The sequence below is a fragment of the Mauremys reevesii genome, linkage group 2 (genome assembly GCF_016161935.1).
Source record: "Mauremys reevesii isolate NIE-2019 linkage group 2, ASM1616193v1, whole genome shotgun sequence".
NCBI classification, from domain to species: Eukaryota; Metazoa; Chordata; order Testudines; family Geoemydidae; genus Mauremys; species Mauremys reevesii.
This window is the reverse complement of record NC_052624.1, coordinates 134,281,200-134,308,413: the sequence shown is the minus strand read 5'-3', so window position 1 is coordinate 134,308,413 and position 27,214 is coordinate 134,281,200. Positions and strand designations below refer to the sequence as shown.

The following is a 27,214-nucleotide window of genomic DNA, read 5'->3' as shown; positions in this document are numbered from 1 at the left end:
GAGGTTTGTTGAGATTTTCCATCCATCACCAGGTCCATAACTTGGGACAATACTGGGTCAACGCGAGTTGCCTTCTTTATCTGAGTAGCAGTGATGGGTGTATTCTCTACCTGTTCAAAGTAGATTTCCTTTTGGGCACTATCTTGATGTTTGACCGGCAAAGGCAACCTTGAGAGGCCATCTGCATTGCCGTGCAGAGTGGATTTCCGATATTTGATTTCATATGTGTGTGCTGAAAGTAACAATGCCCAACGTTGCATACGACTAGCAGCTAATGGGGGAATGCCTGTATAGGGTCCAAAAATTGACATCAGAGGTCGATGGTCCGTGAGAAGAGTAAACTTTCGCCCAAACAGGTACTGATGAAACTTCCGAATTCCAAAAACAATTCCTACAGCCTCACGTTCGATTTGGGCGTAGTTAGTTTCTGCTTTGCTTAGAGTGCGTGAAGCAAAAGCAATAGGTCTCTCTTCTCCCGAAGGCATAATGTGTGACACGACTGCTCCCACTCCATAAGGGGAGGCATCGCAGGCCAATTGTAGGGGTAAGGATGGATCAAAGTGCGTTAGAACTTCAGAATTTAGCAATGCATCCTTAGCTTTGTTAAATGCAACATCACAGGCTTCAGTCCACTTCCAGGCCTTGTTCTGCCCAAGGAGCTCATGAAGTGGTTTTAGCAGTGTGGCTAACTGTGAGATGAACTTTCTATAATAGTTCAGTAGTCCTAGAAACGAGCGCAGCTGGCTTACATTTCGAGGTGGAGGAGCCTCCACAATAGCTTTACCTTTTGCAGGGGCCTTATGAAGACCTGCAGAATCAATGATGTGTCCCACATATTCAACAGGGGGCTTGAAGAATTCACACTTGTATTTGCGAACTCGTAGGCCATACTCTTCCAGTCTTTGTAGGGTAGCCTCTAGATTCTTTAAGTAATCCTCTTCATTTCTTCCAGTGACCAGGATATCATCCAGATAGCACTGAATCCCTGACAAGTCACACAAGATCTGGTCCATAGCCCTCTGGAACAGGGCGGGAGCAGACATTATTCCGAAGGGTAGGCGACAGTATTGATAAAGCCCCTTATCAGTCACAATAGTCAACAGCTCTTGGGACTTTTCATCGATGTGCATCTGTAAATATGCTTGACTCAGATCAATCTTACTGAACTTTTATCCCCCAGCCAGGCCTGCGAAGAGGTCATCGATGCGGGGAAGCGGGTATTGCTCTGCACACAACACTGGGTTGACAGTGACTTTAAAATCACCGCAAATCCGGAGAGAGCCATCTTTCTTCACTATTGGAACGATAGGTGTGGCCCAGGAGCTATGGGTAACTGGTATTAGGACTCCATTGGTGACCAAGCGCTCCAGGTCTGCTTCAACTTTTGGCCTGATGGCATATGGCACAGTTCGGGCTTTCAGATATTTTGGTGGACTGTCAGGTTTAATGTTCAATGTCACAGTGATTCCCTTCATACTTCCCAAATAATTGACCCATTGTACTAATTACCAGTGTGGCACTTAATTGACCTATTGACTAAGCCCGTTATCCTATCATACTATCTCCTCCATAAACTTATCTAGCTTAATCTTAAAGTCATGGAGGTCCTTCGCCCCCACTGTTTCCGATGGCAACTGGGACAAATTACAGCATGGTTTTACGAAAGGTAGATCGTGCCAAACCAACCTGATCTCCTTCTTTGAGAAAGTAACAGATTTTTTAGACAAGGGAAATGCGGTGGATCTAATATATCTTGATTTCAGTAAGGCGTTTGATACGGTACCGCATGAGGAATTACTGGTTAAATTGGAAAAGATGGGGATTGAAATGAAAATCCAGAGGTGGATAAGGAGCTGGTTAAAGGGGAGACTGCAGAGGGTCGTATTGAAGGGGGAACTGTCGGGTTGGAGGGGGGTTACCAGTGCAGTTCCTCAAGGTTCGGTTTTGGGTCCATAAACTTATCTAGCTTAATCTTAAAGTCATGGAGGTCCTTCGCCCCCACTGTTTCCTTCGGAAGGCTGTTCCAGAATTGCACTCCTCTGATGGTTAGAAACCTTCGTCTAATTTCAAGCCTAAATTTCCTGACTGACAATTTATATCCGTTTGTCCTCGTGTCCACATTAGCACTGAGCTGAAATAATTCCTCTCCTTCCCTGGTATTTATCCCTCTGATATATTTAAAGAGTGCAATCATATCTCCTCTTATCCTTCTTTTGGTTAAGGAAAACAAACCGAGCTCCTCAAGTCTCCTTTCATACGACAGGCTTTCCATTCCTCGGATCATTCTAGTGGCCCTTCTTTGTACCCGTTCCAGTTTGAATTCATCCTTCTTAAACATGGGAGACCAAAACTGCACACAATACTCCAAATGAGGTCTTACCAACGCCTTATATAACGGGACTAGCACCTCCTTATCCCTACTAGAAATACCTCGCCTAATGCATCCCAAGACCGCATTAGCTTTTTTAACGGCCACATCACATTGCCTACTCATAGTCATCCTATGATCATCCAGGACTCCTAGGTCCTTCTCCTCCTCCGTTACTTCCAACTGGTGCGTCCCCAGCTTATATCTAAAGTTCTTGTTAGTCATCCCTAAATGCATAACCTTACACTTCTCACTATTGAATTTCATCCTGTTACTAATACTCCAGTTTACAAGGTCATCCAAATCTCCCTGGAGGATATCCCGATCCTTTTCTGAATTGGCAATACCTCCCAACTTGGTGTCATCCACAAACTTTATCAGCCCACTCCTACTCTTGGTTCCCAGGTCAGCGATAAATAGATTGAATAAAATTGGACCCAAAACCGAACCTTGAGGAACTCCACTGGTAACCCCCCTCCAACCCGACAGTTCCCCCTTCAATACGACCCTCTGCAGTCTCCCCTTTAACCAGCTCCTTATCCACCTCTGGATTTTCATTTCGATCCCCATCTTTTCCAATTTAACCAGTAATTCCTCATGCGGTACCGTATCAAATGCCTTACTGAAATCAAGATATATTAGATCCACCGCATTTCCCTTGTCTAAAAAATCTGTTACTTTCTCAAAGAAGGAGATCAGGTTGGTTTGGCACGATCTACCTTTCGTAAAACCATGCTGTAATTTGTCCCAGTTGCCATCGGCCTCAAGGTCCGTAACCACTCTCTCCTTTAAAATTTTTTCCATGACTTTGCATACTACAGATGTTAAACTAACAGGCCTGTAGTTACCCGGGTCACTTTTTTTCCCCTTCTTGAATATAGGAACTATATTAGCTAATCTCCAGTCAAACGGTACAACCCCCGAGTTTAGAGATTTATTAAAAATCATCGCTAACGGGCTTGTAATTTCACTCGCCAATTCCCTTAATATTCTAGGATGTAGATTATCCGGGCCCCCCGATTTACTTCCGTTTAGCTGTTCAAGTTTGGCTTCTACCTCAGATACCGTAATGTCTACCCCCATATCTTCATTCCCATCAGTCCCTCTATCACTATTCCTTAGCCCTTCATTAGCCTCATTAAAGACCGAGGCAAAATATTCGTTCAGATATTGTGCCATTCCAAGATTATCCCTAATCTCCACGCCGTTTAAAGTTTTAAGCTGTCCCACTTCTTCCTTCTTGGTTTTCTTCCTATTTATATGGCTAAAAAACCTTTTGCTATTGGTTTTAATCCCCTTCGCTAGGTCCATCTCCACCCGGCTCTTTGCCTTTCTCACTGCTTCCCTACACCCTCTGACCTCAATAAGGTAGGTTTCTTTGCTGATCCCTCCCATTTTCCACTCCTTGTACGCTTTCTGTTTTTTCTTAATCACCCCTCTGAGACGCTTGCTCATCCAGCTCGGTCTAAAACTGCTACCTACGAGCCGTTTTCCCTTTCTCGGTATACATGCCTCTGACAACTCCTGCAACTTCAACCTGAAGTAACCCCAGGCGTCATCTGCCTTTAGATCCCTGAATATGTTAGTCCAATCCACTTCCCTAACTAGTCGCCTTAATTTAGTAAAGTTAGCCCTTTTGAAATTGTATACCTTAGTCTCAGATGCAATTTTGATTATCCTCCCATTTATTTTGAAATGAATTAGCTCATGATCACTCGAGCCAAGGTTGTCCCCTACAACTATTTCCATCAACAAGGTCCTCGTTACTCACCAAAATCAGATCTAAAATGGCATCCCCCCTCGTCGGTTCAGCAACTACTTGATGAAGGAATTCATCAGCTATCACGTCTAGGAAAAGCTGAGCCCTATTATTATTACTAGCATTTGTTTCCCAAGCTATATCCGGGAAGTTAAAGTCCCCCATGATCAAACAGTTCCTATTAGTATTTACCTCCTTAAAAACATTAAAGAGCTCTCTATCCATATCCAGGCTAGATCCCGGCAGTCTATAGCACACCCCAATCACTATCCCAGGGGAGGCTCTAGTAGTTTTCTTCCCCAATGTGACCATTGCCCAAACAGACTCCGTATTATCTATTGCATTGCTAGTTATTTCGTTACATTTCACCTCATTATTGATATACAATGCTACTCCCCCACCTTTACCTTTGCATCGGTCTTTCCTAAACAGCACATACCCTTCCATACCTGTACTCCAGTCATGGCTACCGTTCCACCATGTTTCGGTTATTCCTACTATATCCGGTTTCAATTCCCGGACCAGGAGCTCCAGTTCCTCCATTTTGTTACCTAAGCTTCTCGCATTGGTGAACAAACATCCTAATTTTTGCTGTTTGGCTCCTCTCACCCTTTTCACCCAACTTGGTAGGGACACAGTACTACCAGTATGACCTGTCAATCTAGTATCCGTCCCCCCCTCTTCCTTACACCTAACCGTCCCCCTCTGGCTATATCTGTTGTTATCCTGTTGTTCTCACTCCCAATGTATAAATTTGGCGTGGAGAGCACCTGGACCTCTCCCAACCGTCTCCCCCCAGTGAAAAAGCTCTTTTAATCAGATGAGCCAGCCTCCCTCCTAGAAGTCTACTTCCTTCCCTACTTAGGTGGAGCCCATCCCGTGAGAACAGTTGTCTGTCCCCAAAAGCCTCCCAGTGCCCATACATCCCAAAGCCCTCCTTGTAACACCACTCCCTCAGCCAACTATTAATCGTCACGATCCTGTCACCCCTTTGGCGCCCTTCCCTAGGGACAGGTAGGATCCCACTGAAGATCACCTGAGCCTCAATTTCCTTGAGCGTCTTACCCAACCTGGCATAGTCTCCCTTGATCCTCTCTAGCGAGAATCTAGCCGTGTCATTCGTTCCTACATGAAGGATGATCAAAGGGTTCTTACCTGCTCCTCTTAGGATCCTTTTCAACCTCAGGTCCACATCCCGTATTTTAGCGCCCGGTAGACAGCACACCCTTCTGTTCTCCGGATCGGCCCTGGTCACAGGCCTGTCCAACCTTCTCAGTATGGAATCCCCAATCACATAGACCTGCCTTTGCCTGGGGACAGTGCGGTCCTCTAACCTATCCTCCGTCCCCCCTGGTTGCAAGCTCCTTCCATTCCTATCATTCCTTGTGGTTCCCGTTAAGCCATCCTGTATCCTCCCTTGGCCCACACTTGGTGCTGCCTCCATAGACTCCTCCCCTCTTTCTATCGGACTAGCCGCTCTTCTCTTTTTCCTTGGCCTCCCACCGTCAGCTACCACCTGCTTTACCCCTTCCTCATTCTCCAGACCTTCAAACCTGTTCCTTAGCTCTATTTCTCCCTCACTGGCTCTCCTTTTTCTCGGCCTGCTTCTCACGGTCACATGCTTCCACCGCCCATCTTCCTCATCCGACAGTCCCCCATCACTGGCCTTAGCCCCTGCTTCCCCCTGTACCCCTGGGCATTCCCCTTCGGTCACTGCTTGCCATTGCTCCATCAGCTGCTCAAACCCCCTTCTATGCTCTACCAGGGTTTCTACCTGCAGCTCTAGGCCTTGGATCTTTTCCTCCAGCAGCTCTATTAGGCGGCACTTCATGCATACATAGTACTGTTCTGGGTCCCCCGCTAGAACCATGTACATACCGCAGCTGCTGCATGCTCTCATCCTCGGTGTATCCTCCGCTGCTTGGCTCATGGCTGCTGCTGTCTCAGCCTCGCTCGGCGTTCCTACCTGGGGAACTCAGGGGACACGGCGCCGCCCCCTTCCGCCTCTCCCTGTACACTCCCACTCAAACTCCCCTGTTAGCAGCCCTGTTGGCCGGCTCCTGGGCCGCTGCGATCAGCTGTGCCGCTGCCTGGCTGGGCGGCCGCTTTTATAGGCCCCCTCCTCCGCCTAGCTACGCCCCCTAATCAGGGCTCAGCAGTCTGCCCTGACAGAGAGAGACACAAGCACCCCAAAGACAGACGCAAACACAAAAGATGCTGTAGCTTTTCTTTACACACAGTCTCGGAGACTAGCTGCACCGGTGTCCAGTTCCATGCGTATAGGTTTGCCATACAACAACGGGGTTACCCAGTATTCATGTGAGCCCACTGCCAAAGACAAAACATGCAGTGGCACTTCCTCTTGCGATGAGGTGTCACCTTGATCATCCTGGGTCTGCTCTAGGGTATGCAGGGTTCCTCTTTTTGTCGGCCAGACCACAGGCCTCTTTTTCTTTTGTTTACAGGCACACTCAATGTGTCCCTTTTTGCCACAGTGTCGACACACCAGGTCCTTACACCAGCATTCTGATGCCTGGTGACCCAGCTTACCACAGCAGTAACATTCTTGACTCCGCACAGTTTTGTGGGTCGGTTCTTGTGACACTTTTTGCACCCTAGGGGATGCACCGATGTATTGCGCCTCCCTTGTAGCCAGTTCCATGGAGACAGCAATATCAACAGCCTTCTGTAATGTAAGCTGAGCCTCTGTCAGTAGGCGCTTCCGTATAGCTTCACTGTAGAGGCCACACACTAACCTGTCACGCAGGGCATCATTTAACATCTCTTTAAATTCACAGTGTTCTGCTAGCTTTTTTAAAATTGCTACAAATTGTACAACTGTTTCATCTTCCTTTTGGTCTCTTTGGTGGAACCTATATCTTTCAGCAATTACCAGTGGTTTTGGGGAAAAATGGGACCCCAGGATTTCCACAATGTCACTGTAAGATTTAGTCTCAGGCTTAACAGGGTGTAGTAAGCTGCGTAGCAGGGAGTAGGTTTTAGCCCCTACAACACTTAAGAATATTAGCCCCTACAACACTTAAGCACATTCTTCGCTTCTGTAATGTCATTTGCAATAACAAAAAGCTCAAAACGCTCAGTATACACATGCCACTGCTCTATATTCTCATCAAAAGGTTCCAGTGGCCTGGTCAGAGTAGCCATGATTTTTAGTTTCACTTTCACAGTCAGTGCAAACAAGCAGTTTTTGTTTCTTTGTTCTTTACCTTGACTTCTACTTCCTTCTGTTACTGGAGCAGCACCGGAATCCCATCCATTGTCACCACATGTTATATCCTTGGGGGCAGCCGGTTTAGGAAGAAATCACTTGAGGCCAAACAGCAGACAGCTAACAAAACTACCATTTTATTTACAGACGCAGACAACCAGCCGAAGCAGGCTGGGCTATCCCCTAATAATCTAACTCAGTTGCCATAGGAACAAAAACCATGACAACCAAATACACAACAAGCAGGTACAACTGGAGAAGCACCGGGGGCAGCTCTTAAGGATTCACAAGCATTAGGAGAGACGTGGGGCGGGTGACAGTGCACACTCCCTCTTCCCCTCCCCTTCCCTCCCAGCTGTGGTGGGTTCCTGGCTGGGGCTATTGAGAGGACCAGTTTCTTGGCCCCTCTTGGATCTAACTGGCTCTTCTTTCCCTGGCAGTTCCTGGAAGAGCTTCTCTTCTTCATCTCGGACCATACCTGGCTGGGCTGGTTCATCGCTAGTATCAGGCGCCAGCTACCCACGGTGATAAACAGCCCAGTGACAAGGTCGGTGTCCTGGAAGGAATTGGGGATCAGAGCCTAGTTCAGAACAGCAGTCGCTACCCAGGGGCAGCTTGGGGCCAGTGAAGCAGACAACTATACCCAGTGGCTCTGTGCATGCCAGGCCTTGCCCAATGCATCCAGCATGATGGCGTCTCTTTCGCAGAGCTTCCTCTCCAAGTGCTGGGGCACCGTGCTGATGGTTTTTTCCAGCAGAGAGCATCAAGCCCCAGCTATGGCTTCTGGTGGAGATGGTTGATTTCCGAGAAGAAGAGGAGAGAGGTGAGGTCTTTGCTCCTCCACGGTCAAGAGATCCCTCATTCCTTGTCAATCCCCTGATGCTACATGTGTATGTTTTGCCTTGGACAAGGTCCAGTGGATTGAAAAGATCTTCCTTATACCCATGCCCATGGCAATGACTTTGAGAGCCCATCCTGGCCCCTTGGCCAGTTGCTCAGCAGTCCCAACTTCCATCTTTCTGTCTCTCAGACTCGCCCGAGCACTTGGGCTGTGTGCTAGGCAACACTTAGGTGAGATATTCGCCATCCTGGAGCACTGGGAGGAGTTCATCAGCAAGGTGAAGTTCCAGCCTTCTGCCGGTGGCTCTCTGGAGGTACAGTCCCACCTATTATCTCTGCTCTTTCATCCATCCCTTCACCAGCCTTTGCAGGTAAAGGGACCTGCCGGGGAGGACCATGCTTCCCAGAAGCCTGTTCAGTGAAGAGCTGAATTTCCAACCAGTGGCTCAGCCTCCATGGAGGGAGCCCTTTCCTTACTCCTCCACGGAGCTGCAATCACAGCACAATGGGGTGGATCCAGGGGGGAAGGTGGGTCCTGTTGTATAAGCTCTCCAGGGTATCTCCTGGGGAGCTCAGACATGCTCCACGCAGCCCCATAAACAAGGCTCAGAGAGGGCCCAATAGACAGTGCCATACCATCAGCTCCAGCTGACACATTTCTCAGCAGAACAGACCCTTGGTCTTCCCCTGATCTGGCCTATTTCACAGACTTTCCTGGCAGACTCATCAGGGCTGGCATGTCTGATATTCCCCTCACACCACCACCACCACCACCACCTTCTCAGTAACTCTCTGGGCCTGTGCAATCCACTGTAGTCCCAGAGACATCTCTGGAACTAGGCTGAATTAAAGCAGCTGCTAGTGCGTCCCCTTCGGCTGCTGGGTCACATCAACCACCCAGTCCTGTGGAGCTGGGAAGATCCTGTCTCCCATGTGGCAACACTATTTTCTGAGCCCACGCATAAGTCAGAGCCCTCCCCTGACTGCCCACGCAGCACCTACCCGGGCTGTGAACAGCAGCACAGAGCTATGTCTTTGCATAAACTCAGCTCCGAGGGCTGGCCCTTTGCCCCAGGAGGGACAGGAGACATGGGAACAGCACCATTCTCTGTGACTCCCCCATCTCGATTAGCTTCTTCTCTGATTCCAGGCCCATGGAAGCTAATGGAAGGACTCCCACCTGGGCCTTGTTAGAGTGTAGCTGAGCATCACTTGGTGCTATTATCCCAGAGACGACTGTACCTCTAGGCTTGTGCTGCACTCAGGGATCAGAAGATAAACATTTAGGGCCTGTTTCCCCACACGCTGCAGTCGATGGTGTAGCTGGGCACAAAAGGCGCATGGAGGGATTCAGGCCCCTAGCCTGGTTGACAGGCTCTGGTGCTGAAGGGGGATTTTTGAGTGACTTCACAAGAGCCTTTGGCAGGAACTTAGCCTATTGGGCAAAGGTGGCGAGGAGGCTGTGACCTCACACAGCACCCTTAACCTCAGCCAGGCAGGACAGGGATGCAGGGAAGGGGGAAACTCAGAGACCCCTGTAGCCTTGCTGCAAGAAGCCTCCTTTTTGCAGTCTTAGTCCTCTAGGAGAGAGGATTTGTGGTCACGTACCTGAGTGCTAAGGAGGAGCTTATTTGGGAGTGTTCTCCTTTCTATGTTGATTTTGTAGAAAGCAGACATTCCCTGGGTAGAAGGTAAGATTCTCAGTGAGGGTTGGAGCCAGTTCAGTCTGATCCATATGTTGCCAGCCGAGCTGTAGGCTCGTAAAACAGTAAGTAAGTTGGCAGAAAAATGTCCCACCTGGGACTCCGCCCCTTAGTAACTGGCTACCTACTAGGTCTCAAAACATAATTGTAAATAAGGGATCATTATCGAGTGGGTGTCTTTCTAGTAGGGTCCTGAAGGGATCGGTTCTTGGATGTACACTAACATTTTGATCAGTGACTTGGAAGCAAATATACAATCATCACTGTAAAATCTGCCAATGACAGAAAGATTGGGGGAGTGGTAAATAATGAAGAGGACATGTCACTCATACAGAGCCATCTGGATTGCTTAGTTACCTGAGCACAAGCAAATAACATACATTTTAGTATGTCCAAATGTAAAGTTTCCCTTTAGGAAACAAAATATAGGCTATGTGTACAAGAGGGGGATTCTATCCTGGGAAATAGTGACCCTGAAAAAGACTTGGGGTCATGGTAGGTAATCAGCTGACTATGAGCTCCCACTAAGACACTTTGACCAAAAGGGCAAATGCGATAGATAGGACCCATATCTAGCAGAATCACTGGTAAAAGTAGAAAGGTTCTATATCTCTGTACCTGGCACTGGGGTGACCACTACCGGAATATTGTGTCCAGTTCTGGTGTCCACAATTTGAGACAGATGCTGATAAATTTGAGAGGGTTGAGAGAAGAGCCACAAGAATGATTAAAGGATTAGAAAACATGCCTTATAAAGATAGGTTCAAGGAGCTCAATCTATTTAGCTTAACAAAGAGAAGGATAACAGATGAGCATAAGGGAACAAATATTTGCTCATGGGCTCGTCACTTGAGCAGACAAAGATATAACAAGAGCCAATGGCTGTGAATTGAAGCTAGACAAATTCAGACTGGAATAAGGTGAACATTTTTGAACAGTCAGGGTTTGCAGCAATTAACCCAGAGTTGTAATGGATCCTCCACAACTAGCATTTTTAAAATCAAGATTGGCTGTTTTTCTAAAAGATGTGCTCTAATTCAAGCAAGAATTATTTGGCGGGGAGTTCTGTGGCCCACGTTATACAGACTAGATGGTCAGAGTGGATCTTCTGGCCTTGAAATCTATGACTCACTGAGGCATTTGGAATTTGTCCATTTTTGCTTCTCTTTTCCTCCCTTCCTCTTGTCTTTTCTCTTCTCTTGTTCTATTTCTCACTGCTGCTCTTCTTCCTGAGGAGGGTGGGGCTGTTCTCCAGCTGTCATTGTAGGAAGCTGTCACAAAGAGGTGGGGCTGGAATAGTGCGCTGACAGAGATCTCCACCAGAATGATCTCCTGTCATGACTAGTGCTGTGTTTTGGCCATCTGTTGAGAATGCTCAGCCTCCAGTCCCTGAGCGTCTCCACGCTGATTGGGTGAGCTGGGGGGTTATTACTGCGTTAAAAGGGATGAGACACAAGTCATTGTTGGCTGAGTGCAGTGAGGCCTAACACTCAATTCAATGGCATTTCTTTGTCTGTCTGTAATGCAATAATTTTTGAAGACTACGTCCAATTGATTCCAGAATATCTAGGCATCAGTGGAGAGAACCTTGTTGATTTTCGTGACAAATGGAAACCACCACCCCCACCCCCACCCCCAGGAAAGCTTGATTTCCACACTGTGCCCATTTACTTGGTGCTGCAGGTAGAGGCACATTGTGACATCAGAGTTAACTCAGCCAGTCAATGCTAATTATCTGCATCTGATTTGCATAATTCAATCCCATTGGTTAAAAGGAGTCAGCAAATGATTCTGCAGGTTTCAATAGGAGAGATGACCAAGCTGGCCATAGGGTTAGCATTTAAGGTCACGGTTGTTGGAGTGAGTGTGTGATGAGTGGCTGAATTACCTCGGATGTCACAATGTTACTGCTCAGGCTACTCTGCCTGTAGCGTCACATGGGCAGTGTCTGTCAAGGGGAAGATTTTCTTGATCTGAAACTTGGAAAACAGGAAGAGCAGAAGAAGAATGATTTAGATGATTTGACAATAAAATTTAGGTTTTGCGGCATTATCCAGTGCAATTGCTACTGGTTCAGATGTCGAAAATGGGCCTACATAAACAAACAAGTGTCCAACCCTCTAGTTAGTCTCTTTTAAGACCGAGTAAATAATTCATAACAAATTACTGATATGATGAATTTTGCTGCCTTCTCTCCTTTAATGGAATATGAGCAGTTTATGATTCTCATGAATGTAGTAGTTCTCCTAAAATCAAAGTGAATAAAAATCAACGGTTGTTTCAAAACCAAGAAACCCAAAAAGGGATTTTTTAAAAATTAAATTGGATTATTTTTATTTAAATTAAAAACAGGTTTATTTTTTGAAAAATAAACCTATTGGAGATTAAATTTGAAATTATGAGAACCCATGTTAATGCCTAAACTTGCAATAGCTTAGTAAAGTCATTTAAAATAAATATTAAGAAGTTCATGTTTGCTGCCAAGTTTTAATGGAAATCAAACCACTGAACTCGTGGCAGTCTTTGGTTGGAACCAGTTTGCTGAAATGGTAAATCAGCGTTTGACAGCAGCAGCCTCTTCTGCAGGCACAGAAAGACTATTTTCTTCATTTCAGTTGATTGAGCTAGTTGAGCTCAATAGCAATTTCATTCAAATTTCAGAAACTGACTGGGAATGGAAAAAGAAGGAAAGCTTGTTTTCCTCTTCCAGTCTGTAAATAAATACTAGACGTGAGGGGATCAGATCTGTTAGTTCTAAAATCTAATGGACACGATGACCATATACAATCAGTTCATTTCAGTAACTGCAGATACTTCCTTAAATCAGTTAGTTTTAAATGAAAAATATGTTTCAGTAAATGCAGCACATTGAAGGTAGATTTATTCAATTAAGAAACAAATGGAAAATGCTGTTTTTGTGCATTTTAAGTGCATTTGAATTTCCATCGAAACAGGGCATAGACAAATCACAAATAAAAAATCCATCATCATCTAGGAAATAAATGCATCATTTGCCATTTTCCAACATCATAAAAATGTAAACATTAGATACAAGAAATGTAAATTAAGCCATATAACTGCTTAAATATATGTACATAGGTATACTGTAAGATCATGGTTAGCCAAAGAAAAATTATCAAATTTAGTGTAAATACTATATTTAGTTGCAAGTCAACATCTTTTAATGATTCTTAACTAATGAGAATCAACCTATCATTAGGAAAATAACTAAAGTACAAATTGAAAACATGATTAAAATCAATGGTGTAAATCAATCCATCTGGATGTCTACTTCTGGGATTCTGAACTTTGGAGGCCAGACTGAGATCCTTATTGCCTAGGAACAGCCAGTAACAAATTCCAGTCCTGCTAGCATCCAAGGGTCTAAATCTAAGGAACAATTGAAGGCAGTAGACAATTGAGGGGTGCTGAGAATTTCCAAACCCAAACGTGATATTGGCTCTGAATGGGGGAGAAGCAGGAAGTCACCAGGGATTCTTGATAAATCACCCGTTGTCCTTTGGAGCTCAAAGGTGTCTAACACTTATGACCGACTCAAATCGCACTACTGCTAGGAGTTAGAGAAGTGTCTCTATCCCAAACAGAGGTGGTGAAACAGAGGTAGAGAGCAAGAGGTGGTTACACAGCAATGCTGTGGCCAAGCCACAAAGAGAAGCATAAGAAAAACATTCATCAAAAATGCTTTGCATTTAAAACTACCTGATTTCCTAAAGAAAGGAAATACTATCTGTAGTTAGTGAACTGAATTGATACATTCTGGTCACCATATCCTTCCAGATTTATGAACTGGTAGATCTCATCCCCTCACATCTAGTGTTTATTCCTAGAGTGAAGGAAGAAAACAAGTTTGCCTTCTTTGTCCACTCCCAATGTGTTTCTTCAATTCAATTAACTAGTCATTGAATTAAACTAGATGAATAAACCGAAAGGAAGAAAATATTCCTTCTGCACTTCTAAAGGAAGGGTTACTGCTGTCTAAAGCTTCTTCTAGCACTTCCACTAACTCTGGTTCCAGGTGCTTCAAGTAGTTTGACTGTCCTTAAAACTTGACAGTAAATATGGACTACCTAATATGGATTTTTTTCTATTGTCCTGAAATTATTTTAAGAGATCATAATCAATTTAGGCCTTAACATAGGTTGTCAAATTCAAATTGAATTTTAAGCAGGTTTATTTTTAATGAAAAACCTGTGGTGAGTTTAATTTAAAAAAAACCCAGTTCCTATTTTAAAAATCCTGTATTGTTAATCCACCTGGCTAGGGATGGAAAAGCCTCCTGGCTCATTTCCCACCCCAGGAAGGGCTGATCCTCGATCAAAGGTCTAGGGCTGGGCTCCTCACTCTGCACTGAACTGAAAGCCCAGATCTAAACTCTAGAAATTTGGATCTGACCATTGATGGCCCAGTGCTGCACAGCACTCACAGAGCGGCTTTTCCTGGGTAAATCTCACAGCGCTTTACAATAGTGAGTAAGTATTAGAGCCTCATTTTACTGCTGGGGACTGAAACACAGAGAGGGGAAATGGCTTGCCCAAGGTTCCATAAGTCAATAGGAAAACCACCAATGAAAGCCAGGAGTCCTGACTCCCAATCCCCTGCCTCAGTAGCTCCAGCAGGTCACACTCCCTCTCGGCGCCAGAGAGACTGGGAATAGTGTCCTGCTTGCAATTGCCATCTCTGGAAAGGAATGTTCCTCTAGTGATCAGTGCAGGGTCCTGGACACTGGACACAGGCCTCCTCAGCTCCATTCCTGCCTCTGTCACTGTCACTGCCCAGACCACAGTTTTCTGTCAGTGGGGTTGGAGTCCCTCCCCTATAGGCCTTGGGTTGTCAGGCTTCAGGAATGTGTGTGAGGTTCTAGGAGACCTTGAGACGGGAGGTGTCCTGCCCGCGGTATGTCAGTGATCTGGACCCCGGCTGCTTGCCTGAGTTTATCCATCCTTTAGCAGGGCATTGTGCAGCTCCCTTTCCAGCTCCCCTTGGTGCAGGAGAGCGAGGAAGAGGGCCAGAGACAGACCGACGCTGAACATCTGCCACCCAGCACTGCGCCATCTAGAGCTAGTGAGTGGCATGGAGCTTTTCCTTCGATGCTTGTTTGGGAAGGGGCAGAAATGGGGCAGGGAGGGGATTCTCCTCCAAGTGAGACTAGATTTATTAACACAGCCCCACGTTGCCCTTCACTCTGGACCTGGGCGGCGTGTTACTTGCAGAGTGTTCTCCAGAGCCACCTCCAGCATGGTGGAAATAGCCCAGCAATAGGGCTCCCAGCCCTTCCCTTGTAGGAGACTGTTCCCCAGGCTAAGAGTCTCTGGGGGGTGGGGGGGCAGACCGTGCCAGCTGCTGAACACCCACAACCCCAATCAGTGGGGACTGAGGGGGACTCATGCCTCATAAATTGGGACCTTGTGAAGTTTAACTGGGGACGAGTTCCCAGGGCAAGCTCAGATGCCTTCCTAGGTTCTGTTCTTTCTCTAGCCTGGGAGGGCCTGTGATCTGTGGGGGAGGAGGGAGCTGCTTGTCCAAACAGACTGAAAACCCCACTGCTCTGAAAGGATGAGACTCCCCTGGTGTCATAGAGCCTCAGTGGGGAGGGGGAGCTTTGGGAGCAGCCTGTGCTGTGAGCTGCTGCCAGTGTGTGTAGATTGCAGTCCCTGTGCCCTGTGCTGGGGCGTGCAGCGAGGGGGTGCTGCCCCAGCAGAAGGGAGGTGGGGGAAGAGCAGGCAGGCCCATTAGTGAGAGGCTGCCTTTTCCTCAGACTCATGGCTGGTCTCCACTCAGTTCCAGGATGGAGAGGCTCAGGCAGATGCTGGGGGAGAAGGCTGCGGAGGTGGCTCCAGAGCCAGTGGGAAGCAGCTGCTGGCTTCCCCAGGAGGAGAGCCGCCCCTCTGTCCCCGCTGGCGGGGAAGCAGCTTGTGGCCAGGGGTTAAGGGGGAGAGAGCTCAGACAGCCAGGGGTTCCTCACCTCCAGAGCAGGCAGCTCCCCTCACCCTGGGGAGGATGTGTGGCTTGGGACTAACTGGGTTCCTGGCTTCCCAGCTCCAGGACTGCCCGGAGAGGCTGAGCAAGAAGGCTGCCCTGAGAGCAGCAGCTGCCCAGCAGCTGATAGGTAAGAAAAGGGCTGGAGCTCTATTTCCTATTATCCCTCCCTGCCCCATGAGTCTGGGGCCCAGTGCCACATGCACACTCCCAGCCCGGGGCTGGCGGGGAGGCCTCCTCTGCCCACACACAAACCCAACCAACTTCCCACCTCCTTGGGACAAAGGGGGAACCAAGGCTCCTTGCAGTCAGATGCTGGAGGGCTCTGCGGCCAGAGGGTCTCCTCTGTTCTGTCCCTGGGCAAGCCCAGCTCCTGCAGCAGAAGCAGGCCCGAGGGAGAGATCCTGCCTCCCAAAGGTCTCACCCTCGTTCCCCTCCCCCCACCTCCGAGGCACTGGCCCCAGCCAGGTTCCTCTGCAGCCTGTACAGGGAGGGCAGAGATTCACAGGAAGCCCCAGCCCTGCCCACCTCAGCTACCACCAGCCATGCAGGCAAAGAGCCAGGGTAACATCTCTGCCACACTGTGCTTCACACCAGCACCCAGTGTGTGCACAACACCTCTCCTAGCCTTCATGGGGCACGAGGCCAAAGGCAAAATGATCCCAGTAATCTTGGGGACTGACTCTCCACCCAGCTCCTTCCCCTCCTCTGCCCGCATGGATTGGGGGCAGGGAGCACCTTGAAGGACAGAAATACAAGCGGTGGCTGGTGCCCTTCATGCTGTTAAATAACCAGGCCCGCCTGCCTCCCCTAGGATACATGATGGACAACTGAAGCCAGAGAAGAGCAGGAGGCTTGGAACGCCTGCCCTGCTGTAAGTCATGGCTGAGGGGTATTGCTGTGCTTGGAGGAGGGGCGGAGGGAAATCGGGGAGGGGTTCTAGGGGCAGGGGGCAGCAGCCACATCTCACGGTGACTGGGAGCCAGAACCCAGTTGGAGTGACCTGCAGAGTGTAGGAGCAGGGAGAAAGCCCTCGGAGCTAGTTATGGTGTATCGTCTCCCCAGCCATACTTTGAAACTCCCTGCCCTGTGGGGTGTTCCCATTCTGGCCCAGGCAGGTTGGTCAGCAGGGTCTGGGAGTCAGAAGTGAGTGGTTCCTGGCAGGCAGAGGGCAGTGGCAAGCAGAGAGGGGGTGGACTCCACAAGAGGGAGTAAAACAACTTCTGATGGGAGACCCGGCTGCTGGAGGAGACTTTTCCCTCTACTCCATCACCAGCTGCGGTGCCGCCGGCAGGGACTCTGAGCAGCTGTGACGTTATTGATATAAATGGGGACCATATAGAACATGGGTTGCAACCAAGGTCCTGTAGTGGCACCAAATCCTAAGTAAAGGGGGTCATCTAAGGTGTCTAAGACCAGGTTCTGGGTTGCTGGTTATGATTATGCTGTCTGTATGTCTGTGTATTATTTTGTAGTTGAAGTTATAAGTATTGGCTCTGTAATGTCTGTAATTTTGTATTATGCTCTGCCTCTGGGAAGTGTCCCAGACAAAGCTGATGTTAGCCCGGCATAGCTGGCTTGATGGCCCATTAAAGGGCCATCAGCTACACAATTGACCCTTGGAGAGAAGGCAGACACGCCTTGTGACTCAGCAAAATATGCAGGGACTGGCCCATGTGACTCCAGACTCCATTTTATTTTTGCTGTAAGTTTCCACCGTGAGGACAAAGGGATTCTTACACCTGGAAAAGTCTATATAAGGCTGATGCATCATCTCCATCTTGTCTTCAATCCTGCTTCTGACCTCTGGAGGGACTTTGCTACAAACTGAAGCTTTACACAAGGGACTGAACGACCCATCCCAGCTGGGGATGTATTCCAGAGACTCAATTTGAACCTGCAGTTTACTCCATCACTGCTGCAAGCCTGAACTAAGAACTTTGCCATTACTGTATGTAATTGATTCCATTTGACCAATTCTACCTCTCTTCTCTACCTTTTTCCCTTTGTAAATAAACCTTTAGATTTTAGATTCTAAAGGATTGGCAACAGCGTGATTTGTGGGTAAGATCTGATGTGTATATTGACCTGGGTCTGGGGCTTGGTCCTTTGGGATCGAGGGAACCTTTTTCTTTTATTGGGGTGTTGGTTTTCATAACCATTTATCCCCAGGACGAGTGCACTGGTGGTGATACTGGGAGACTGGAGTGTCTAAGGAAATTGCTTGTGTGACTTGTGGTTAGCCAGTGGGGTGAGACCAAAGTCCTTTTTGTCTGGCTGGTTTGGTTTGCCTTAGAGGTGGAAAAACCCCAGCCTAGGGCTGTGACTGCCCTGTTTGAGCAATTGGTCCTGATTTGGCATTCTCAGTTGGGTCCCGCCAGAATCGCTCCGTCACAGCAGCCCCAGCCAAGGGCGAGGCTGGGGGTTGCTCTGAGCCTCATTTGGTGCTAACTCTGCAGAACCCAGCCTGGCATATGCCAGGAAGTCGTGTTGCAGATCCAGCACTACCATCTCTCCCAAGGATTGCTGCCAGCCCCCTGCAAGTGGCAGCTCCAAGAGCCCCTGCAGGCACGGAGCAGCTGACCATCACCCCAACCCCCACCCCCTTGCCCCAGCTATGCTTATTGGGATATGAAATTCTAGCTCTGAGCCTTCCTGCCTTCAACAGCTGATCATGCCCCAGAGGGCTGCACCAGAGCTGAGGAAACAGAGCCAGGTGCTGAGGAAACACAATCCAGGGCTGGAGTGTGTAGTCCAGCCGCTCCCCCACATCACGGGCATTAGTTCTGTCAGAGGCTGACCCTGCCAGCTGCTCACTAGGCAGACCCCAGCCAGGTGCTGAGCAGGCTATGCTAGGCCTGGGGCGTAAATGCCTGTAGAGGCTGCGGTCAGCCCAAGAAGGGTGGGCAGGGGTTGGCAGAGTCGCAGGCTGAACTGCAGGCCACAAGCAGACCCAGTGTCACTTCTCACAGCCCCAATCCACAGAGCAAGAGAGGAATAAGGCTGCTGCCTGCAGCCAGAATTTCCTTCACTCTGGCTGCAGTCCTGTGCTCTCCCGACATATGACCCTGGCTGTCAGAAAACTCCCCAGCTCACTTTAACAAGTGTCTTTGCCCCCCCCACCCCGCCGCAGTCACTGCTGAGGACAAACTACGGGGGCCAGTTCTTGCTTAGGGAAGGGGGGTTTGAGCTCTTTACATTGGCTTTGTAGTGAAGCGAGCTCCTAACCAGCAAGGCCACTAATAATAGCAAGAGCCAAGAGCTCATTGGAGCTAAACAAATTCTTTAAAAGAGTCAGGGTGTGGAGTAAACAGAAGCCTAAATGACAGCAGGTAGCATGTAAGCAGGAAAGTAGAAGTGCTAAGATGGCTTGTGAAGAGCAAATAACTGAAGGGATATAGACAAACACTAAAAAACACTTTAAGGAGATCAGAAGCCTGTGATAGAACAGGTGGATTCAAGAGAGCAATTAAAGACGACAAGGACATTGCTGAGAAGCTGATATTTTTGTGTGTGCATCTTCTGTCTTTATCACAGAAGCTGTTGGAGAGAGATCTGTCCTAGACTGGTTCTCTTCTAGTAATAGAGGTACCATCAGGGCTTGAGATAGCAGCCGAGGCAGTCACGGACCAAGCTGATAATTTACAAAGTAACCCCCCCTCACTTCTTCGAGCTGGATTTCATTCTGCTCTTAATAGTGTAAGGGTGCTACCATCAATCAAACTCTAACCCGCCCCTTGACTCCTTACACTCCGCCCCTTGACCTCTTAAACACTGCCCACCTGTCACCAGAAGTCCCGCCTCATAGGGGTATTACTTATGGGGTCAAGGCAGCCACATGACTGGAAGCAAGGTGTGTCATGTGACCCCTCTAAGGACTCCTCCCACTGCACCTACCAATCAGGATGGGTTTTGCCCCCGTAGGACCGCCCCGAGAAGAGATTTGACTAATCAGGGGGAGTTCCAGGGTGGGGTAACCTGTCTGGAAGTGGGTCATGTGACCCCTCTAACAATGCCTTCCACCTCCCTCTACCAATCAGCAACTGGGGACCACTCCGAGAGAAGATTTGACCAACTGGGGGAAAGATCAGGGGCGGGGTGACCCATCCGGAAGTGGTTCATGTGACCCCCTGTAAGAACTCCTCCCATCTCCCTCTACCAATCGCGATGGGTTTTGGCCACATAGGTCCACCCCGAGAGCAGATTTGACCAAAAGAGGGCATGTTCTGGGATGGGATGTATTGCCCAAAAGAGGGTAGTGTTACCCCTCTAAGAACTCCTCCCAATCCCTCTGCCAATCAGAGTGCAGCAGCAACACCCCATAAGTCCCAGCATTGGGCAGAAGAGGCCATCTTTTACCAAGAATGCATGTTTTAGAAATCGCGGAAACATGGACTCCTTCACCACTCCCATGAGAACTTTGGACTTTGTTTTAGCCCCAAGGGTCTTCAACCATTCGCGGAGAAAGTTCTACATGAGGGACAGTTTTGAGGAGAAGGAGGGAATGACCGAGGGGAGCCCTTTGGCCCAATCATAAATGGATACCCCAGAACCCAAACCCGAAACCCAACTGCTTGTGAGACACCCCGATGAGCATGGTGGCCTCTTGTCGTCCACCCCCTGGAGGAGGAAGGCAAACGCAGCTCAGGGGAGTCACCAGCAGACAAGGTGAACAGAAAAGATGTTGCACAGAATGATTAAGAAGTGATGGACGATGATGGGGTGTAATGGGTTAGGATCCGGGGGTTGTGTAAATCTAAAAAACAAGCAGTGGGAACTTACACTTGTTTCTTGTCTGAAAATCTCTCAACAGCTCGACGATGCCTTTCTAGAGCCCCCGGAGGCCCTGGACAGCGTTGCATCAAGCATCGAAGATGAACCAGGCCCACCTTGTTGTTGCTCAACGCCAGTACAAATTGTTGAAGAGGATGATGGCTATGAGGAGTTTAGGAGGAGGCTTGGCATGGAACTAACTGACCAATGCCCCGTCGTGAGCGTAAAAAAGTCATGCGGACTATTGTAGGCGTTGCTGTTTCTGCTGTCCTTAAACACTGCCTTAGGGAAAAGCTTTTTGAAGATTGTGAGAGCTGTGTCATAGATGCGCCAGCCCAACGGCACCATGACTGTGTGAATTGGACTTCAGTGGCTATAAACTGCAAGATCCAGGTCCTGTGTGCTGAGGTGTGTTTGGAAAGCTTATTAAACACTGTTATTGCCATAGGTTATGCTATGCAGTGTCTGTGCCTGACCCAAGAACATTTAGCGCAAGGGGTGACCTTATTAAATGCTGTGCAATTCAGTGGAGACCCTGACCGTGTTCTAAAGAACATGACCAAACCAGAAGATGCCTGCTTACAGCGTTATATTGACCGTCTAGTCTGCACAAAAATGACAGAACCTCGCTTAAGAAAAAGACTATTTGTAAGAAATCGAAAAGGATTAAGTTAGAGCAGTGGTTCGCAAACTTGTTCCGCCGCTTGTGCAGGGAAAGCCCCTGGCAGGCCAGGCCAGTTTGTTTACCTGCCGCATCCGCAGGGTCGGCCGATCGCGGCTCCCAGTCGCTGCGGTTCGCTGCTCCAGGCCAATGGGAGCTGTTGAAAGCAGCGGCCAGTATGTCCCTCGGCCCGCACCACTTCCAGCAGCTCCCATTGGCCTGGGTATAAGAATTTGGGGGTAATACTAACTAACATTTTTGCTTGTTCTTCTTCGAGTGATTGCTCCTATGTATTCCAGTTAGGTGTGCACGCTGTGCGTGCACGGCTCTTCGGAAGATTTTTACCCTAGCAACACTCGGTGGGTCGGCTGGGCGCCCCCTGGAGTGGCGCCGCTATGGCGCAGGATATATACCCCTGCCGACCCATCCGCCCCTCAGTTCCTTCTTCCCGCCCGTGACGGCCGTTGGAACAGTGGAGCGCGGCTTAGCTGACCTCCACTTCCCTAGCTACTCGTAGTTTCTCTCATTTAGTATATAGTTCAGATGTTTATAGTTGTAGTTAATTTTATTTGTTTGTAGCATAGTATTTATTTTCAGGGGTTTTCAGGAACTGTCCGGTTGGAGGGGGGTTACCAGTGGAGTTCCTCAAGGCTCGGTTTTGGGTCCGATTTTATTCAATCTATTTATTGCTGACCTGGGAACCAAGAGTAGGAGTGGGCTGATAAAGTTTGCGGATGACACCAAGTTGGGGGGTATTGTCAATTCGGAAGAGGATCGGGATATTCTCCAGGGAGATTTGGATGACCTTGTAAACTGGAGTATTAGTAACAGGATGAAATTCAATAGTGAGAAGTGTAAGGTTATGCATTTAGGGATGTCTAACAAGAACTTTAGTTATAAGCTGGGGACGCAACAGTTGGAAGTAACGGAGGAGGAGAAGGACCTAGGAGTCCTGGTTGATCGCAAGATGACTATGAGTAGGCAATGTGATGTGGCCGTTAAAAAAGCTAATGCGGTCTTGGGTTGCATTAGGCGAGGTATTTCTAGTAGGGATAAGGAGGTGCTAGTCCCGTTATATAAGGCGTTGGTGAGACCTCATTTGGAGTATTGTGTGCAGTTTTGGTCTCCCATGTTTAAGAAGGATGAATTCAAACTAGAACAGGTACAAAGAAGGGCCACTAGAATGATCCGAGGAATGGAAGGCCTTTCGTATGAAAGGAGACTTGAGGAGCTCGGTTTGTTTTCCTTAACCAAGAGAAGGATAAGAGGAGATATGATTACACTCTTTAAATATATCAGAGGGATAAATACCAGGGAAGGAGAAGAATTATTTCAGCTCAGTGCTAATGTGGACACGAGGACGAACGGATATAAACTGTCAGTCAGGAAATTCAGGCTTGAAATTAGACGAAGGTTTCTAACCATCAGGGTAGTGCAATACTGGAACAGTCTACCGAGGGAAACAGTGGGGGCGAAGGACCTCCATGACTTTAAGATTAAGCTAGATAAGTTTATGGAGGGGATGGTATGATAGGATAACGGGCTTAGTCAATAGGTCAATTATGTGCCTGGTATGATATAACCTTTTCCAGAGGGTTTGGCTGGAGAGTCTTGCCCACATGCTCGGGGTTCAGCTGACCGCCATATTTGGGGTCGGGAAGGAATTTTCCTCCAGGGAAGATTGGCAATGGCTCTGGAGGTTTTTCGCCTTCCTCCGAAGCATGGGGCAGGGGTCACTTGCTAAGGAGTGGGTGGATCGGCTTATGTGGCCTGCATCTTGCAGGAGGTCAGACTAGATGATCATAATGGTCCCTTCTGATCTTGAATTCTATGATTCTATGATTCTATGACTCGGTGGGTCGGCTGGGCGCCCCCTGGAGTGGCGCCGCTATGGCGCAGGATATATACCCCTGCCGACCCATCCGCCCCTCAGTTCCTTCTTCCCGCCCGTGACGGCCGTTGGAACAGTGGAGCGCGGCTTAGCTGACCTCCACTTCCCTAGCTACTCGTAGTTTCTCTCATTTAGTATATAGTTCAGATGTTTATAGTTGTAGTTAACTTTATTTGTTTGTAGTATAGTATTTATTTTCAGGGGTTCGGGGTTTATCCCCTTCCCCTCACCCGGTGCCGGGTCCGATGCCCGGTCCACAGGGTTTCACACCGTGCTCGGCTGGCCACAAGCCGATGCCCACGAGAGATCCTCTCCTAAGTGCCTCGAGGAATCTCAACTAACAGATAAGTGCCGCATTTGTGAGGCCTTTAATCCGAGAACAAAGGGGAGCAGGACTTTCGTCTCAAGCAGCTCCTGAGGGAGGCAGCTCTTGCTCCTCTGCTCTCGGCGCCGAGCGCTGGTTAGTCTTCAAGGAGCGCTCCCTCGGCACCGGATCGCCGGTACCGCCAAGGCCTCCCGACACTGGCCCTCGCTGGCTCCGACGTCCACTCGGCATGGTTCCCTCTCCTGAAGGATGAAGAGGCACAATATACTTGCTGCGTCCGAGCCGCCTGCTCCGCAGCCGAGCGCTATGCTCAGTCGGATGCCCGGCACCGATGTCTGCCGCGGCACCGACTATATCCGCACCATTAACTCCGGCCAGGCAAGAGCCGTCGAGTCCGGTGCTGGAAAGCTCTCCGGTACGGACCGTGGTCGAGCTCGCTAGGAAGCTGCGTCCGAGCCGCCTGGTCCGCAGCCGAGCGCTATGCTCAGTCGGATCGCCCGGCACCGAGGTCTGCCACGGCACCGACAGTATCCACACCGTTAACTCCGGCCAGGTAAGAGCCGTCGAGTCCGGTGCTGGAAAGCTCCCCGGTACGAACCATGGTCGAGCTCGCTTTTAAGCTGCGTCTGAGCCGCCTGCTCCGCAGCCCGAGCGCTCTACTACGTCGTACTGCCCGGCACCGGTACCTGCTGCGGCACCGACAGTATCAGCACCGTAGACTCCGGACACGCAAGAGCCGTCGAGTCCACCACCTGAACGCTCCCCGGTGCGAGCTGTGGTCGAGCTCAATATTCCCTCCATGCTGGAAACATTTCCACAGCGAGGCAGTTGATGGCAAGGGCAGAGCCTGTGCTGCTTTAACCCCCGACACCGCCGGTGCGGGTTATATTGTCTATCGGTGAGCCTGTCTTGCTCACACCACCCTGCGTCGGTACCGCAGAGCGGCACCGTTCCTGATCGCGGTCCCGCAGACGTTCTCGGTCCCGTCACCGATCGAGGTCCCGACGCCGCTCGCAGTCTCGGCACCGTTCTCTATTTCGGTACCTTTAGTACTCGCGGCACCGGTCAGCGTCCCGTTCGCTGGCCCGGTACACTCGGCACCGATCCCGCTCCCGGCACTGCCCAGGCACCGAGACTCCCGTAGCCACTCCTGAACATCGAGCCTCACGCTCTTGGTCGACCGCCCGGCACAGCTCCGGTGGCAGGTCCCGTTCTCGGTACTGGTATGTCTCCCGGTACCGATCCCCGGGGCCGCGTCGAGCGACGTCAGTTAGAGAAGGAGACTCTACCAAAGGCTCTTCAGCTCCTTCAGGGCCATCCAGCCACGCATCAGTGTTGCCACGTGCGGACACTTCATATGCGCAGTACTCTGTTTTCCGATGTGCCCTCCAGAGTCTTCCAGGAGACCTATCAGTGGTCCTTCTAGTCACCTTGGGCGTACTACCACGCCAGAGGCATACCTGTGCTCCCATCTCGCTCCATTCCATCGGAGCTCTGGGTGCCAGAGGCGACAATTAGCCGTCCCCCTCCGACCGGTACGGAGCAAGCCCCGGTTCAGCCACCGGGCTCCCAGATCCCACCGGATCAGGAGGTCGTCCAGGAGCGCGAGCCCACACAGGACCCGCTTGTCCCTGGCCTTTCTTCTGCCTCCTCCCCAGATGAGGCGGGGGCAGGAACATACTCCTCGGGCCCTCCTCTGATCGGAACGCAAGTACATGGTATCATCCAGGGGGTACGAGTACCTATAGGTACATCTACCCCCCCCTGCTCCCTTGTCGTCCAGTCCCTCAATGGGATGGAACGCCATGGCCAGCAAGCACCAGCCCCTAAAGCCAAGGAGGCTAGGCGAATGGTCTTACTGGGCCGTAAGATGTACTCGGCGGAGGCCCTGCCACTTTGTGTAGCAAACTACCAAGCCCTGCTTAGCCGCTACTATGGGTGGCGGTGGGCAAATGTACAGAGTCGGTTCTTCAGAACTCCTCTCAAGAGTTCGATGCCCTCCTGGAACGAAGGAAGAAGCTGGCTAGAGCTTCCCTCCAGGCCTCGTTGGATGCAGCTGACTCCGCTGCCACGACCCTGGCCTCGGGTGTTGCCACGAGGCGCATTTCATGGCTCCAGTTATCGAGCCTTCCCTCGCAGCTGCTGTACGCTATACAGGACTTGCCGTTCAATGGCAAAGGCCTGTTCTCTGGAAAAATGGGCCCTAGACTGCAAAGCCTGAAGGGCAGCAGGGTCACTTTGCGCTCTCTCTCGGCATGCACACGCCGGTGCGTTAGCACCGACCTTTCCGTCCTCAGCCTCACCGCTCTTACCCTGCGCCTAGACAAAGACAGCACTTTGCCAGCAGGCGTCACTTACGCGGTCGTAGGCGTCAATCAGGCCCCCAAAGGAGCCAAAATTAAGGTCCTTCTAACCACCAATGGGGCAAAAGCCTACCCATCCTCGTCCCTCTTAGGGACCCCTCTCACGAGTGAATCCTCTTGCAACAGGTGCGGACGCTCCTCTTCATCGGAGCTATACAGGAGGTACCTAAGGACGAAACCTAATCCCCTAGGCGAATGGAGGTCTCAGACCTATCCTAGACCTGCGGGACCTCAACAGGTTCACGATGCAGATAAGTTCCGCATGGTGCCCATAGGGACCGTCATCCCATCCTTGGATCCCGGAGACTGTATGCCGCCCTCGATATGAAGGGCGCGTATTTTCACGTCGCCATTTCTCTTCCACACAGAAGGTACCCCCGGTTGGGGGCCTACTGTCATTTCCAGTATACGGCCCTCCTGGTTGGCCTCTATACAGCCCAAGTGTATTCAAAGTGCATGGCTGTAGTCGCCGCCTCTCTTCGCCACCGTCGGATACACGTTCTCCGTATCTAGACAATTGGCTCATTCGAGGGACCTCCGGGCCCAAGTTACCGGTCATGTGGGCATCGACACGGACCTGTTCCTGTGTTTAGGTCTGATGATCCATAGTAAAGTCCACTCTGGTTCCCACACAGGGAATAGAATTCATTGGGGCCATCCTGGACTCCAGTCTCACCAGAGCCTGCTTACCTCAGCCTCGGTTTCATGCAATGGTAACAATTGTACACGGTCTACGGACCTTCCCGACAACTTTGGCTCGCACTTGCCTAGGTTTCCTGAGTCACATGGCTGTCTACACGTTTGTTTCCAAACATGCCAGGCTTCGCCTCCGTCCACTTCAATCGTGGCTCACCTTGGTGTACCACCCGGGCAGAGATAGCATACTCCTGGTCGTCTCGTTCCCCCTGACCATCCTAGGCTGTTCCATTAACCCCTCGGGGACCCTCATGTCAGACACCCCATCTCTCGGCTGGGTGCTCACCTGGGTCAGTTTCGCACTCACGGCCTTCGGTCAGCTCAAGAGCTGGCCTTACACATCAATGTCCGAGAGCTGAGAGCAGTCTGCCTTGTATACCAGGTGTTTCAGCTGGCGGATCGCCTCAGCAGATCCTTCCTGTCTCACAAGTGGTCGTTTCCTCTGGACATTATCCATTCCGTTTTTCGGAAGTGGGTCTTTCCCCGCATAGCCCTCTTCGCTCCCGCGAGAGCGAAAAGAGAGAGAAGTTCTCCTCATTCCAAAGCCTCTCCCCAGTCTTGGAGGGGTTTTCTGATGCCGTGGATGAGCCATCGGCTGTACGATTTCCC

At 49.7% G+C, this 27,214-nt stretch overlaps 1 protein-coding gene across 1 annotated transcript in view; it reads left to right on the top strand.

Annotated features, from left to right (window-relative positions):
• Positions 1-27,214, top strand: part of LOC120396362 (maestro heat-like repeat-containing protein family member 1) — a 393,738-nt gene that overhangs the window by 246,645 nt on the left and 119,879 nt on the right. The window lies entirely within an intron of this gene.